We start from the raw sequence: 15,416 nt of genomic DNA on the forward strand, positions 1-15,416 counted from the left end.
ACCTCACTGGGCCCCCTTGATAACATTTGTTGCTTTATAAAATTAAAGTCTTTTCTCTTAGTTTCAAAAACTATTCACCTGTTTTTTCTTCTAGATTGCTGTCATTTAATTTAATTTAATTTAATTTAATTTAATCTTAAATATTTAATGCCCTAATCCACCTAGTTTAAGAAGTGAGGATTTATCTTTTTCCCTCTAAACAACTGAATTAACACCATTTATTGAAAAATCCTTGCTTTTCTCCCAATGACTTGTGAAATATTTTCCAACAAATTTTTCACAAATTAAAGACATACATAATTATTTAAGTCATACAGTAAAATATATATATATATATAAAACATATCAAAGAAAAATGTCTTTTATGCATTGAATATATGCCACTAGATTGTAGGCTCCATGAGAGCAAGGTTCTCCTTTTGCTCACTGCTGTGTCTCTAGTGCCTTACATATTGGTTGTATGGTAAACAGTGAATAAATATTTGGTGAACTGATATACTACATTTTCTTTGTGAGCTAAATAACTATCCATTGATTGGCCTGTTAATTCTTATTCCAGCACTAAATTATTTTGAGTCACTTAGCTTTAAAATTCATTTTAATATCTGATAAGGGAAGCTCCCTTCAGTACTCTTCTTTTCTAAAATGTTCTTGGCTAATACTATTATTCTTCCAAATAGAATGTTAGTATAATTTTGTCAAGTTCCAAAATAATTTCAAATATGTCTTCCATTATAAATTGTTAAGATGTTTGAATAATTTCAAAACAGGTAAAAATAAAAATATAATATACACTGTACCTATTGGGAAGTCAGATTTCAGGTGACTGTAATCAACAGTAAAGAGAGAAAAGACTTCTAATAAGCCCCTGAGATGGTGGTCCTAACAACACAGCTTTGTAACAAAATCAGGTAGTATGGTACAACAGTGAAAGACTTGGATTTTTCATCATTAATTAATCAAAAACACTTGTGATTACTATGAGAAACTATAATCCATAACATATTTAAGGAACTCCTATAAACCAGTAAAAAAAGTAAGGAACTCTGATAGAATAACTGGCAAATATAAACAGGTATTTCATAAAAGAAAAACTCGCCAAGACTAAAATAATAAAGAAACTCAAGCTCACGAGCAATTTGGAAAATATACATCAAAGTAATGAGATACCATTTCATAGTAATCTGATTGGCGAAAATTATAAAGATAGTGACAAACATTAAGGGGGAGATAGCAGCCCTCATTCACTGTTGGTGAAGACCTCTTGGAGAGCAGTCTGGCACCACTAACTCAAATTAAATTAATATACTCTATGGACCCTGTGATCTCACTCTGTAGAGTACGGGTGTGTATGCACATGCGTGTGTGTGTGTGTGTGTGTGTGTGTGTATCAGAGAAATTTTCACAGTAAGGAGACGTGTATGAGGATGTTCACTACAAAAGTGTGATGTTGGGGTGTTAGAAGCAAACTAGGTGTCCATCACTGAAAGAGTGAATAAATAACATGTGATAAATGCAGAATATGGAATATTAGGCAGCAGGCAAAACAAAGGACTAGGTATACCCACAGAAACATGGGTAGATATTAAAAACAGTACTGCATAAGAAAAAAGAAGAAATAGAATGAAATATATATTTTCTTCTAGATTGCTATTTATTGTTATAATTTTGTTTTGCTCACTACTGTATCTCTAGTGCATTAGTTGTTGCATAGTAAGTGCTGAATAAATATGGTACAATACCATTTATACAAATTTTAAAATAAATGCACACACACAATTTACAAGAACACACACATTAAAAAGAATACATTGAACACATTAGAATGGTACCCTATGGGGGGTAGGAAAGAGACTGGAACATAGTATGTGCTCAATAAATAGCTACTATCATTACTATTAAGCCTGTCATTCAAGCCCATTAATTTTTATTAACACACTACTCTTAAAAATTGTAGTTATACCTTTTCCCGTTAAGAGCTAGATTAGATAAAACAAACTAGAAGTGGGTAGAAAATAATGACAAGTAACAGTTATGAAAGAAGAGAGAAACCAGAAAAGACAAATAACGCATGCTAATAATGATAATCCTGCTCAATCAGAAAAAGTCAAAATATATTTGGTATTTTTATTTAAAAATTTACATTTTATAACTAGCTCTCAAAAATTGTTAGAATAATTTTCCCCATGAAGTGGAAATCTTCAGTTCCTAAAATATATTTTTATTTTTCAATAAGCCTAGACAGATAATGGATTACTGTAGTTTTAAGGCTAGAAAGAGTAGTTGTGAATAAAAATTGTAAAATAGTAAGATTAAATTGCCTTTAAAAAGTAGATTTTGCACCTTCCCAAAAGCTTGCATATAGAGGCTGCAGACCAAATGGAGCAAGAAACAAGCAGCAGATAATACTTTGCTGACAGTTCCTCAAATTCAAATATAAGGACAATCCAGTGAAACACCACTAGTAAATAAAGAAAGGGAGGGGTTATTTCCAAAATATGGGGGGTAGCTAATTTTGCTAACATTGATTACCTATCCTCAATTTAGAAACTGAGCTCTTTTTATGACCAGGAAAACATCTCTCAGAGGTTTTTGGCTCCCATTTAGTAACTTAAATCTTAATTATATGTTGCCTACTCATTCTAAGTTTTACTTTGCCAGGGAAAACAACATCCATGGTTTGTTTGTATGAATTTGCAGTGTGTCTTTACTTGTATTTTAATGCTTAAGTTCTAGGAAAAATGGAACTGCAATTTTCTCTGTCAATAATAATGATTATAATAAATACTATGATTTTGAAAAAGGACAAGCATGGTAGAAGGACCAGGAAATAATGCACATAACTCTAGTTCAATCTAAAACTCCTCTCCTTGAACCTCTAATTTACCATTTAAAAACAAAATAATTCTATAATAATTCTATTATAGACTTGAATACACAATAGTGTCCAAATTCCTTTTGCCTCTCTTTGGCGGATATCATTCTCCCTTAAATGATCTCCTCTTTAACTAGAAATGTATGTGTTTTCCCACCATAAAGGGATAGAGTCTTTTATCAATTTTCCACACATCATTATAAAATCAAAAGGCAATCTCTGAAAACTTTATAGTTTAGAATCTAAAAATATAATTTTTCAGTCATTCAGTGAATGTTGACCTGAAGACTGTATACTCAGATGCTGCTACCCATAAAACCTGAGCCAGATCCACAACTATCTTCTAGCTTTCTCCCACTGTCTAATAACATGTCCACCAATAAGAATGTTAATTCACTAACTCCCCACCTTAATAGGTTGGAGAACAAAGGGAAAGACAGAACAGAAATGAGACAGTAATGTATAGAGGTTATTGTGAAACTGAGGAAAGCTAAGAAAAATGACCAGATGCTGAAAAGAAGAAATGTGAGTTATTTTCTTGATGCTGCTACTTCTCCACTAAAGGAAAATCATAGCAGCTAGGGCTTTGTAAGTTGTTCTGTTGATGACACTGTGAAAGACACAAACAGCAATCATTTGGAAAGCCAACTCCAACCTACTCAAGTTGCTAGAAAACTTCTTTGTATGGGAAAACAGTCTTCCACAGACACTATAATCCAAGGTACTTTGGTTCTAAAATGTGTGCCTTTCTCTGACTGAATTTTAACCTGCTTAGGTACACTTGCTAATATCAATTCTGGGGAATCATAATAGACTAATACTGTGGTAGATTGAGGTACTATATCAGCATTCGTTGCTCTCTTGTCATCTCCTCATTCACACATCAGTGAATGAGCCATAAGGGCTCTCAGGAACATTGCAGGTAATGGTTCACCTCCAATGATTTGCTTATCAAGAATGCTATAATAAACTGTTAATTCTACTCACAGTTACTGATTCATCACCCTTAGCATATGGTTATTTAAATAGTCTTACCTGGATACTTTCAAATCTTTATTGTAATATGAATCCTATTCCCTACATTAGATGCTATTAAGCAAATTCTTTCTGCTTTAGTTTATCTCCTGCATAATGACTGTCAAGAAGTACTTAGAGATATTTGCTGAGCTATGTCCTATCTTACTGACGGTCCAATGAAGTCATTCACATAGTTGTCAAAACAAGAGTTTTGCCACAGTTTGTAAAATTTCCAGGAGCTACTGAATAGCCAACTGTGACTCCAGCCTTAAGAGCCATAGGAAATACTGTTGCTGGGGCAGATGAATAAATTTAGGTTGTAGTAGATGTAGGAACACTTTCAGTTTTTCCTTTCTAACTGCTAACTTATCTATAAATATTCAACCATTCAACTCCAAATAAGTATGCATTTACTATTTGCTAAATAATGATTCAGGCACTGAGGATTCAACAGTGAACAATATAGATAAGCTCCTTATACATTCTACTGGGAGAAATGGATAATAAATATACCTGTAACTGTAAAGATATATCCATTTTTGTTTATCTTCATTTCCAAAGGAAAGGCTATATATCCTTTCATCAGTAAAGCTAACTTCTCCAAATGTGATCTTGATTCCACACCCATAAGACTGTTCTCTGTCAGTGATTTACTTCATCATGTATTCTTCATTTTTCTCTATCAACCAGCTCCTCTTCCTCAGCCTATAACATAGTCAAATCTTCCCCAGTCTAAAAGAAAATTTTCCCATTGATAATACCTCATCTGCATGCTATTGTTCCACCTCACTTCTATGATTCACCACAAACCTTGTTGAAATAGTGTTCTACATTCACTGTACTAATTTTTTCAATTATAATTTTGTCCCAAACCGCTCAATTTGTCATCCACTACCATTTTTCCTGTTTTAATCAAGAATGTCAATTACATTTTGTTGGGATACAAATAATAAATAAGACAAAATAGTAAATATACAGTATGTGAGATGACAAATATACGGGGATAGAGAGTGCTGAAGGGTAGGTTTGCAATTTAATTAAGCAAATAATTATAAAAATCCATGAACATTTCTATATTTGTGCCTATCCTTACTGTCGTCTTTCTTACATGGGAGAAAGAGATGTCCCCCCTATTGTATAAGGTCCAGGCTTCTACTTCTCAATATCATGTCTTCCAATATCCTTTAAGGACTTTGCTCTATCCCCTGTCTTTCCTTTTCCCCCTCATTTGTGCTTAACAATTACGAATATAGCTTAATGATTATAAGTATAGACTAAATAATCAGACAGCTCAGGTTCAAATCTAACTCTACTACTTACTAGTTGTGCAATCTCAGAAATGTCACTTTACCTTTGTCCCTCTCATAAGGTTGTTATAATGATTAAATTACATAATGTATGCCAGTACTTAGCAGAATTCCTGACACAGATCAACTATTTAATGATGTTAGCATTACTATTACTTTTATTATTGGATCCTTCCTCTCAGCATGTAAACATGACCAATTCTCACCCATCTGAAAACCAGGTGAGGTATGGGTGGGGTACTGGGGAAGAGAGAGAGAGAGAGGAGAGAGAGAGAGATTCTCTCCACCCCTGTATCTTACCTATATCTATTATTCCTCTCCATTCATAGCCATGTTTCTTCAAAGAATCTAATTTCATAGTCTCTACTTCCTCACCTCTCATTCATATTGCAGATGAATGCAAGGTGACTTTCCTTTCCACCATTCCACTAATAATGATCTAAAGTCATCAATGACTTCCTAATTTGCAAATCCAATAATTACTTTTCAGACTGTATCTTACTTACCTTTTCCATGGTAATACATACTGTAGTCCCCCCCTACTCCTTGAAACTATACCATTAACTATAGGACTAGCTCTTCTAGTTCTCATTTTACCTTAGCTAATTCCTTTTCGGTCTCCTTCATGGGGTCCTGCATCTTAAATGTTGGTAATTCATGGATTTCTGTTCTTAGTTTCCTTTTTGTCACACTCTAAAATCTCTTCAATAGGAGATCTAATCCACTTGTATAGCTTCCAATCCCACCTCTACTCTGCCAACTCTCAAGGATACTTCTCCTGTGTTACCTACTCCTCTGAATCCTAGATTCATACATTCAATTGTCCACTGGAACTCCACCCAAGCAATGATGAGTGAATCTAAGTTTTTAACATTCAAGCTCTCACAAATCTTACCTCTTATTGCCTTAATCAATTTGGGCTGCTATAACAAAATAACAGAGACTGGGTTGCTTATAAACAACAAGCATTTACTTCTCACAGTTCTGGAGGCTGAAAATCCAGGATTATGGTGCTGGCAGATTCAGTGTCTGGTGAGGGCCTTCTTCCTAGATGACCATATTTTCACTGTAACCCCACATGGCCAAAGAAGTGAGCTAGTTCTCCAGGGTTTCTTTTATAAGAACACTAATCCCAATCATGAGGGCTCTGCTATCATGACCTAATCACCTCCTAAAATCCCCACCTACTTATATGTTCATCTTGGGGATTAGGAGTGCAACAGAGGAATTTGGGAGGGAGGCACACAAACATTCAGATCATAGCACTTAGTAAACCTTTCTGTTTTCTCTAACAAACTATTTTATTCTTATCATTCTCAATATATTTTGCTTAGTCTCACCTCATGTCTTTGCTCGTGCTATTTCTTTTCAGATTACTCTCCTACTGCCTATCAAATCCATTAGATCAGTGCTTCTCAAACTTTAATGTGCATGTTAACCATCTAGGGATATTATTAAAATTCAGATGGAGGAAGTCTAGGGTTGGGGCTATGAATCTGCATTTCTAACAGGCTCCCAAGTGATGGTAATGCTGCTAGTCTGTAGATTTTGAGAAGCAAGGGTTATTCTATAAAAAGCTCTATGAAGGCAGGGAATTCTATCTGTTCTGCTCACTACTGTACTCCAGTGACTAGAACAGTGCCTGGCATATAGTAATTGCCAAAAAAAAATTTGTTGAGTGAATGAATAAAATAATAATCACGACTTCATCCAATACATGCTCCAAGGCTCACCTTCTCCCAAAATATTTTATACTCTGACCTGATCCTATAATAAGCAGTTTAGCTTTTACTCATTCATGCACTATTTCTATCTCTATTATTAGAGTACAACAATGGTTTTCAATTACATATTTATCATCACAAGTTTTGTTAACCTAACTATACTTAGAAAATGTATCAAGGAAATAAGAATGTGTGTTTCCAGCATGGTTTTTCTCACTGCCTCATTAATGACTACTCTAGTGGTGTTTTGGTTTTTGGTTTTCTGTAGCTCTTTGGTTCTGGAATAAATATGTTAAAAGTTATGTTATGGAAAAATAACATAGAAGAGGACATACAAATGACTAAAAACATCTGAAAACTATTCAGTCCTTAATAATTATATATAGTTTGTGGGATTGTAAATTCATACAATATTTTTGGAAAGAAATTCAGTGACAGATATCACAAATTTAAATCTACCTCTTGGAATATATGCTAAAGAAATATCCAAATGCAAAGGTTTGTGCCCCCAAAATGTTTAACACAGCTTTATTTATAATGGCAAAATAAAAAATGACTGAACTAAATGTCTAATAATAGTGAAGTGATTAAGTAAATCATAGTACGGCTATTACATTAGTTATTATGCAGCTATCAAGAATGTTTACAAACAATTTTAATAACATGGGAGAAATGTATAAGTAAGAAGAATGTTAATGCAAAATAGAGAATAAAGTTGTTTTTCAGTATGATCTCAATTAACGTTAGAGCAATATGAAGAGAAGGAAACACATTTACCAAAGTGATAACAATGGTTATCTTGAGCATTGGGGAGGATTTACTGATGATTTATTGATTTTTTCTTTATATTGTTGTCTTCTACAACAAATGTGTTATTTTTATAACCATAATAGAACTTTGCTTAAAGAACTTCTTTCCCTTTAATTAAGGTGTTGTTATGTTCTCTATTTTTTTCTTATACATTTTTCTCATCTCCATCCCCAACTAAATTATAAGCCTAATGGCAAATAGAACTGTTGGCCCTCCATATCTACAGGTTTTGCATCTGCAGATTCAACCAACCACTGATCAAGAATATTAGAAGGGAGTAGGGTATAACTCAAGTGGTAGAGTGCATGCTTAGCATACACAAGGTCCTGGGTTCAATCCCCAGTACCACCTCTAAAAGTAAATAAGTAAACCTAACTACCTCCCCCCTTAAAAATAATAATAAATAAATAAAGTTAAAAATTAAAAACAAATTATTTTTAAAAATTAGAAAAGAATTCTAGAGAGTTCCAAAAAGCAAAACTTGAATTTGCTGCATGCTGGCAACTATTTATGTAGCATTTATGTTATACTTACAACTACTTACATAACATTTATATTGTTTAGGTATTATAAGTTATCTAGAGGTGATTTAAAGTGTACGGAGGATGCATGTGGGCCATTTTATACAAGGGACTTGAGCATCTGTGGATTTTGGTATCTGCAGGCGGTCCTGGAACCAATCTCCCACAGATACCACAGATGCTGAGGTACAATTGTACATAATTGTTTTTGATATATCTGGCAAACTTTAGCATAGGACTCTTGCTCAGATTTTCCTAGAAAGCTTCCTAGTCCTGTGCTATTATGTTCCTTAAACATATGCAAGCACATAAATATTCATGTAGGGCTACTTTTGAGGGGAAAGATGCCAGTACCTCTTTCACAAAATCACATAAGCCAGACCAAAATCTGGAATCTCTTTATGATAGATGTTAATAGCTAAGTTTTTAACAAAGCAGGATAAATTCAGTATTCAATAGAGTAAAATATTGGCATGCATTTAAAATCTTCCTACATAAAAGGCACTTTATACATTCCACATGTTTTTCTTAAGCGTATTACTTTCCACTTCTAAATTTGATATAAGAAATATATTGCACAATCTATTTCAGTGGTGAAAAGCTGGGAAAGAAAAAGAAAAGGAAAAATGGGGGAGTTTAGAGATTTACTAGTTTGTGATACTTGCCTTTCCCCCTAAAGTCTACTAGGTCTAAGGAGGACTAGATGGGATGGTGGTAGGAGTTTAACATAAACTGTTCACTCTCCAATTATTCTTTTCTCTCAGTTTAGCTGGGGAGGTTGATAAGATAAATTTATCTGCATTTTTCTAAAAGTAAAGAAAAAATGGAATGAAAGCTACAATAATGGAAACACAAGCCATTGCATTTCTTGTAGGTAATAGTTTTATATGTGTATTTATGAGAAATATGGGTATCATGCTATAAAATTAAATACTTTAGATATTTTATATCCTTATGGATATATAGTAAAACATATTACTTATTAAAATATAATTAGTTGATTGGACTTTTAAAAATTAAATGTCAAACTTCCAGTAAATAAGATGTAAATAATAAAATTTAATATTAATGGGGAGGTACTACAGGGGAGATGCCATCTGGTAATTTTTTTTTTAAACAAAAAGAGCACTGGTTATAAAGCGATACAGTAATTTGTAGCTCAAACAAAACTAAAGCTGTTTTTCATATGGTGGTTATATAAACAATCGACTCTCCTTTCACATTCTGTCTTTAAAAATAGTTAATTTAATAGTTACTTTTTTTTTTAATATTAATTTTCTAGTTTGGGTGGAAGTCTTTAGAAACAGCTTCCCATGAATTTTTTCCACTTGTTGGGTTACTAGTATACATGTTAACTACCTGTAAAATATCGGAGGTAAAGGAAAATACTTTGTATTGACTTATACCATAAATTTCTTAGAAGCAAATATGCTAATTACATGAAACTTTATATGACCCACTTTAATAATAATAGCTTCAAACGTAGCATTTATAAGATGTAATATTTAAATTATAATAGTGAACTATGGAGTTTGTGTGGAAATAATCCTCAAAATGATAAAAGAAGTAAATCTGTAGTATAACCAGTCATAGTTTGTTTCTTTATTAAGTATTTTTGAATCTTCAGAAAATAACATAATATGAGGAAATATTAAGAAGGTAGCAATCATGGGCAGAGCAAAGGACTCAAGAGATGACATCAGCCCATCCAGAAGACCTTACAGTTGAGGAGAATACCCAATTGAGACAAAGATATTATTCTTTTAAATCTGCTCCACAGGTTCCCAAGTTGGGAAGCTTTGTGGAAAAAGGAGCCAGTGTGCTCTTGGCACTTAGAAAACTCTGAGGAAAGCTGAAGGGGAGATTTAATAAGCTCCACAGACAGAAATAAAAGTAGAAAGTAAAAATCTGGCTGAGCTTTTATCTACTATCTCGAAGTGAAGCAGGAACTGAAGAAGGACAGTAACTATTAGAATTTTACTAGATTCTATAATACTTATAACTCATCTATTATACTGTAATTTATTCAAGAGCTGTAAAATGTTCCCTGCCAGGTTGTGATATATTTAAGACCTTATCCATCTTTACATATCAAGAGCTAGCACAGTGTCTGATATATTATAAACATCCAACAAATGCTTGCAGAAATTAGCTGAATTGTTAATGTTTTTTCTTTCAATTATCTGTTCCCAAAAGTGATTAGAATAAAATTTCATAATAAAAATGGATTGTATACTTCTCTTTGGAAGTATATAGGAAAAGGATACAGGAAAGATGACTTGGCCACTTTTCAGCCATATTTATTAAGAACAGAACCCCAAAAGACAGAATGAGTAGTAACAGGTTTCAATAGAAGGGGAAAGCAAGCAGAGCCTCATCCTCAAGGAAGAAAAGGGAAACAAGGGAGGTGAGACAAGTGGCCTTGGATCTCCAAAACAGAAAGGCCTGTATGGTTTTATAGTTAACTAATCACATTTAAAAAAAAACTAAAATATTCAGTCTTTGTCTTGGCAAATGTGAAGGTCTAGAAAAAGTAGGTTTGTTTAAGTGCTGAAAAAAATTTGTTTATAGACCTAAATGAATAATGTCCACATTGCTTTATTATGAAATCTCCTTAAAGATTTCTATCATCTCAGTAGCCATAGTCCAGGACTAAATAATGAAGACCTATACAACAGTAGCAATGAGAATGGAAGGGGAAATGACACTTAAAGTGAAAAATTCAAAGGATTTCTAAATTACTTAAATTACATAGTGGGGAAAAAAAAGAAAAGAAAACCTGAAATTGGGGTTTCAAATAAAGAAAGCAAGCACTCATAGGTATTTAATCTTTTATATTAATGTTTTTTTATGAACTCAGTAGGTGCTTAAGGAATTCTATCAGTTCACTGGCTTTCTCCTTTACTTAGAAAATGTATGGTATATTTCTTAAGTGGTTTTATTCTTAAGAGCTGAAAGTTATTACAATAGCATTATAGAAGAGTAGTTGCTAGTGATGCTTATGTCATAATATCTTAATTTTTTAAGTGTTTTTATCCTGAATTAATGTTAAATAACTATCCACTATGTCATTTTATCTTATAACAACATCAAGAGCTAGACAAGTATTCTTCTTTTTCTTATTATTTTTACTGACAAAAAAAACCCTGGGACACAGAAAAGTATACATACAAGTTCACACACAGAGGCAGTAGGTCAGGCTTGGATGTACCCAGCTGCTGGTACTCAAGAGAGCAGTTGCTTTCTTAAATGATTGGAGGTCATGTGGACCTGGTGTAATCTATGCAAATATCACATAGGGAACACGTGGATGCATCATTCCTTCAAGGTTCAGACTCCTGAGACTTTGGAAACCTGGGGTCTCTGAGACAGGAATTGACAGTGGGAAACAGGAAAGTAATGGGGCTGGGTATTCCTTCCTCCATAAACCCTAACCAAATATAAACACTAACAACTAAAACTGTTGTTAACCAGTTAACATTTTGGCATGGATTAGTGGGAATAGGACAGAAGACCAAAAAATGAGAGAGGGAGACATCAAGAAGAAAAAGAGTACTCAACAGAGGATGCCAAAGACAAACTGCATTCAAAATTACTCCAGGTTTTTGGCCCACACAAGCTCCAAGTCAATTTGGCAGGAAACTAAATTATCTTTCACAATTTTTTTTCAGCATGTTTCATTGAGGTACAACATATCTCGCATTTCCCCAAGAAAATTATCTGAAGATTATCCAAAGTCTACCACAACCTATTTATAAAACTATTAAGCATGATGTGACTATGATAAATACTAATTTAAATAGAAACTATAAATCTTAATTTAATGTTCTTAAAGCTTCAGAACTTGAAAATATCTGTATACATGTTATCTTATTATTGAGGTATATGTGACATATAACATAATATTAGTTTCAGGTGTACTACATAATGATTCAATATTTGCACACACCACGAAATAATTACCACAATAAGTCTAGCTGCCATCCATCACCATAAAAAGTTAAAATTTTTTCTTCTAATGAGATTTTTTTAAGATTTGCTTTCTTAGCAAAGCTCAAATGTGCAAGAAAAATTATTGGCCATACTGACCATACTGTATATTATATCCCATGACTTATTAATTTTATAACTGTCAGTTTGTACCTCTTGACACCCTTCACCAATTCACCAATTCCCACACTTTCCTCCCCTCTGGCAACCACCGATCTGTTCTCTGTAACTATTAGTTTTCTTTGATTTGTTTTCTTAGGGCATTTGTTTTTTAGATTCTAAATATTAGTGAAATCATATAATATTTGTATTCCTCAGTGTGACGTATTTCACTTAGCATAATACACTTTAGGTCCATCCATGTTGTTGGAATGGCAAGACTTCTTTTTTATGGCTGAGTAATATTCCAGTGTGTGTGTGTGAGAGAGAGAGAGACAGAGAGGGAGAGTGTGCTATCACATCTTCTTTATTTATTTAGGTTGCTTCCCTATCTTGGCTACTGTAAATAATGCTGCAATGAAAACAAAAGTGCATATATCTTCTCAAATTAGTGTTTTCCTTTTCTTCAGGTAAATATGCAGGAGTGGAATTGCTGGGTCATAAGTTAGTTCTATTTTTAATTTCTTGAGAAACCTCTATACTGTTTTCCATACTGGCTGCACCCACTTACATTCCCACCAACAGTGCACGAGGGTCCCCTTTTCTTCACATCCTCACCAACACTTGTTATCTGTTGTCTTTTTTATAACAGCCATTCTGACAGGTGTGAGAAATCACATTGTGGTTTTGATTTGCATTTCCCTGATGATTAATGATGCTGAGCATCTTTTCATGTGTCTGTTGACCACCTGTATATCTTCTTTGGAAAATGTCTATTCAGGTTCTCTGCACAGTTTTTAATTGAGTTGTCTGTTTTTGATGTTGAGTTGTATGAGTTGTTTGTATATTTTGGATATTAACCCTTTATCAGATATCTTCTTCCATTCAGTAGGTGGCCTTTTCATTTCATTGAGAGTTTCCTTTGCTGTGCAAAAGACTTTTAGTTTAATGCAGTACCATTTGCTTATATGTATTTTTGTTTACATTGCCTGAGGAGACATACTCAAAAAAAAATGGCTAAGACTGATGTCAAAGAGCATTTGCCTATATTTTCCTCTAGAAATTTTATGGTTTTAGGCCCTACATTAAGGTTTTTAATACGCCCTCTAATGTATTTTTCAGTTCAGTTATTGTATACTTCAGCTCTGTGACTTCTTTTTGATACTTTCTTATATTTTCTAGCTCTTTGTTAAAGTTCTCACTGTTTTCATCCATTCGTCTCCCAAGTTTGGTGGGCATCTTCATGACCATTACTTTAAACTTTATCAGACAAGAATACTTATCTCTGGTTCATTAAGATTTTTGTCTGGAGTTTTACCTTGTTCTTTTATTTGAAACATATTCCTCTGTTTCCTCATTTTGCTTGACTATCCATGTTTGAGTCTGCATTTGGTGAAACAGCTACCTCTCCCAATCGTGAAGGAGTAGCCTCATGTAGATGATGAAACTTATCTTTCAACCTTGCCCTAGCTGTTGGTTGTCTCTAGAATCTTTGTGATTATCTAAGCAACCTAATTTATTCTTGACAGGTCATAGTTGTTGAGGTTGTGCCAAGACAGTTCAGTGTTCCAACGGGAAGGGTCTCAGTAAGCACCTAATTTCAGGCTGATTGGAAGCCAGACCCTCAGACAAGAGCTTTTAAAGTATGCAAATACGTACAGTCCTCTGGGACTGAAATCATAAACCCTACTGGCCTCTAGATCAGACCATCTAGATGTGTCCCCGTAGTGACAGTTGCAAAAATTGGGGCGAATGTTTAGGCTCCATTAAAGGAAGTACTGTTGAGCTGTAGTAAGACCAACAGAAAGCACAAAGATGGTGTCCACTGGTTTATGTTCTCTGATGGCAACTCTGAAGCCTCTAGATATGTGACAAACCTGAAGTCTGACCCTCAGGCTGAAGCTCCAGGAGAAGTAAATAGGCCTTTTTCACAGGTGGACTGGGGCTGTGTTTCAGTATGCTGCCTGTGCTCTGCAGGTGACAACCTGTCAAGAACTGTCTCTTTGTTTCAGTCTCATGGGGCCCAGAAATGCAAGGTCCCCTGGCCACCAGTGCCAGGCACTCAAGGAGCATCACCTGTGTGGATTGTATGCACTTACCAGCTTTAGTAGAGTTATGGGAGAACAAGGGTGCAGGATGTACCCACCAGCTTTAGTGGGGCTATGGAAAAACATAGGGGCAGGCCAAGCCTGCCAGCAGTAGCAAAGTAGAGGGAGAGAAAAAAAAAAAGGCATCCACCAGTGCCTCTATGTTTGGATAGAGTCCCAGTGAGCCTATGCCCCTTTGCTAGATGCTTTAAGGTTAGTAAATGAATCTCTTTCCCATATGGTCTAGGAGCTTTTCAAACTGTCTTTTTTGTGCTGGCTCTTGGAGTAAGTGTGTCTGCTTGTGAGCCCCTTTAAGAGAGGGATCTTAGTTCCCAACAACCCTTTGGATCTCCTGGACATAAGCTACATTGGTTTTCAAAGCCAGGCATTTTGAGGATTTGTCTTGGGACCTGGAGTGCCCAATGTGGGGAACAAACCCCTCACTCCACAGGGAGAAGTCACATATTTGTGAGTTTCCTCCAATTGTGGGTCATTGTGCCTGGGATGGGGTTTTTGGCAAGACCACATCTCTTCCTCTCCTACTCATCTCGATGTTGTCCTTTTATCCTTCGTTGTGGAGATGCTGTCCAGCTAGTGTTCAGAGGGAATTGTTCTTCATGTTGCTATAGATTTGGTGTTCATGGGAGGTGGTGAGTTCAGGATCTTCCTATACCACCATCTTGAATCCCAAGCCAAATGTTCTTAACTTAAAAAATCAACCTGCAAATAGTTAAATATGAGAATCTATTTTTAATTTTAAAATAAATATAACATCTAAAAATGACAAGATGATTCTAGTCCAAACAAATTATTACTTTTGGAAATAGAAAGATAATTAGGTCCCGACTCATTATTTTACAATTTTTCCTGATGGGACATAAAATTATTTGTTATTCAGAGTTGTATTACTGAGTTATTTACCTTGCATGAAATGTAGTGTTAGCATGTTTAACTATAGATGATTTGCTTCTCTATTCTATCTTTAA

General features: G+C 34.4%; 1 long non-coding RNA gene and 1 pseudogene across 1 annotated transcript in view; one reads left to right on the forward strand and one right to left on the reverse strand.

Moving 5' to 3' along the window:
* The first annotated feature begins 2,487 nt into the window (after positions 1-2,487).
* LOC105083740 (importin subunit alpha-1 pseudogene) lies at positions 2,488-4,202 on the forward strand (annotated as a pseudogene).
* An 8,498-nt stretch (positions 4,203-12,700) lies between these two features.
* LOC141576303 (uncharacterized) overlaps positions 12,701-15,416 on the reverse strand; it is a 94,294-nt gene continuing 91,578 nt past the window's right edge. The window contains exon 3 of the long non-coding RNA XR_012504643.1: positions 12,701-15,150. This is a non-coding gene — a long non-coding RNA (uncharacterized LOC141576303). The remainder of the gene's footprint in view (positions 15,151-15,416) is intronic.

Source organism: Camelus bactrianus, chromosome X (genome assembly GCF_048773025.1).
Source record: "Camelus bactrianus isolate YW-2024 breed Bactrian camel chromosome X, ASM4877302v1, whole genome shotgun sequence".
Classification (NCBI taxonomy): Eukaryota; Metazoa; Chordata; class Mammalia; order Artiodactyla; family Camelidae; genus Camelus; species Camelus bactrianus.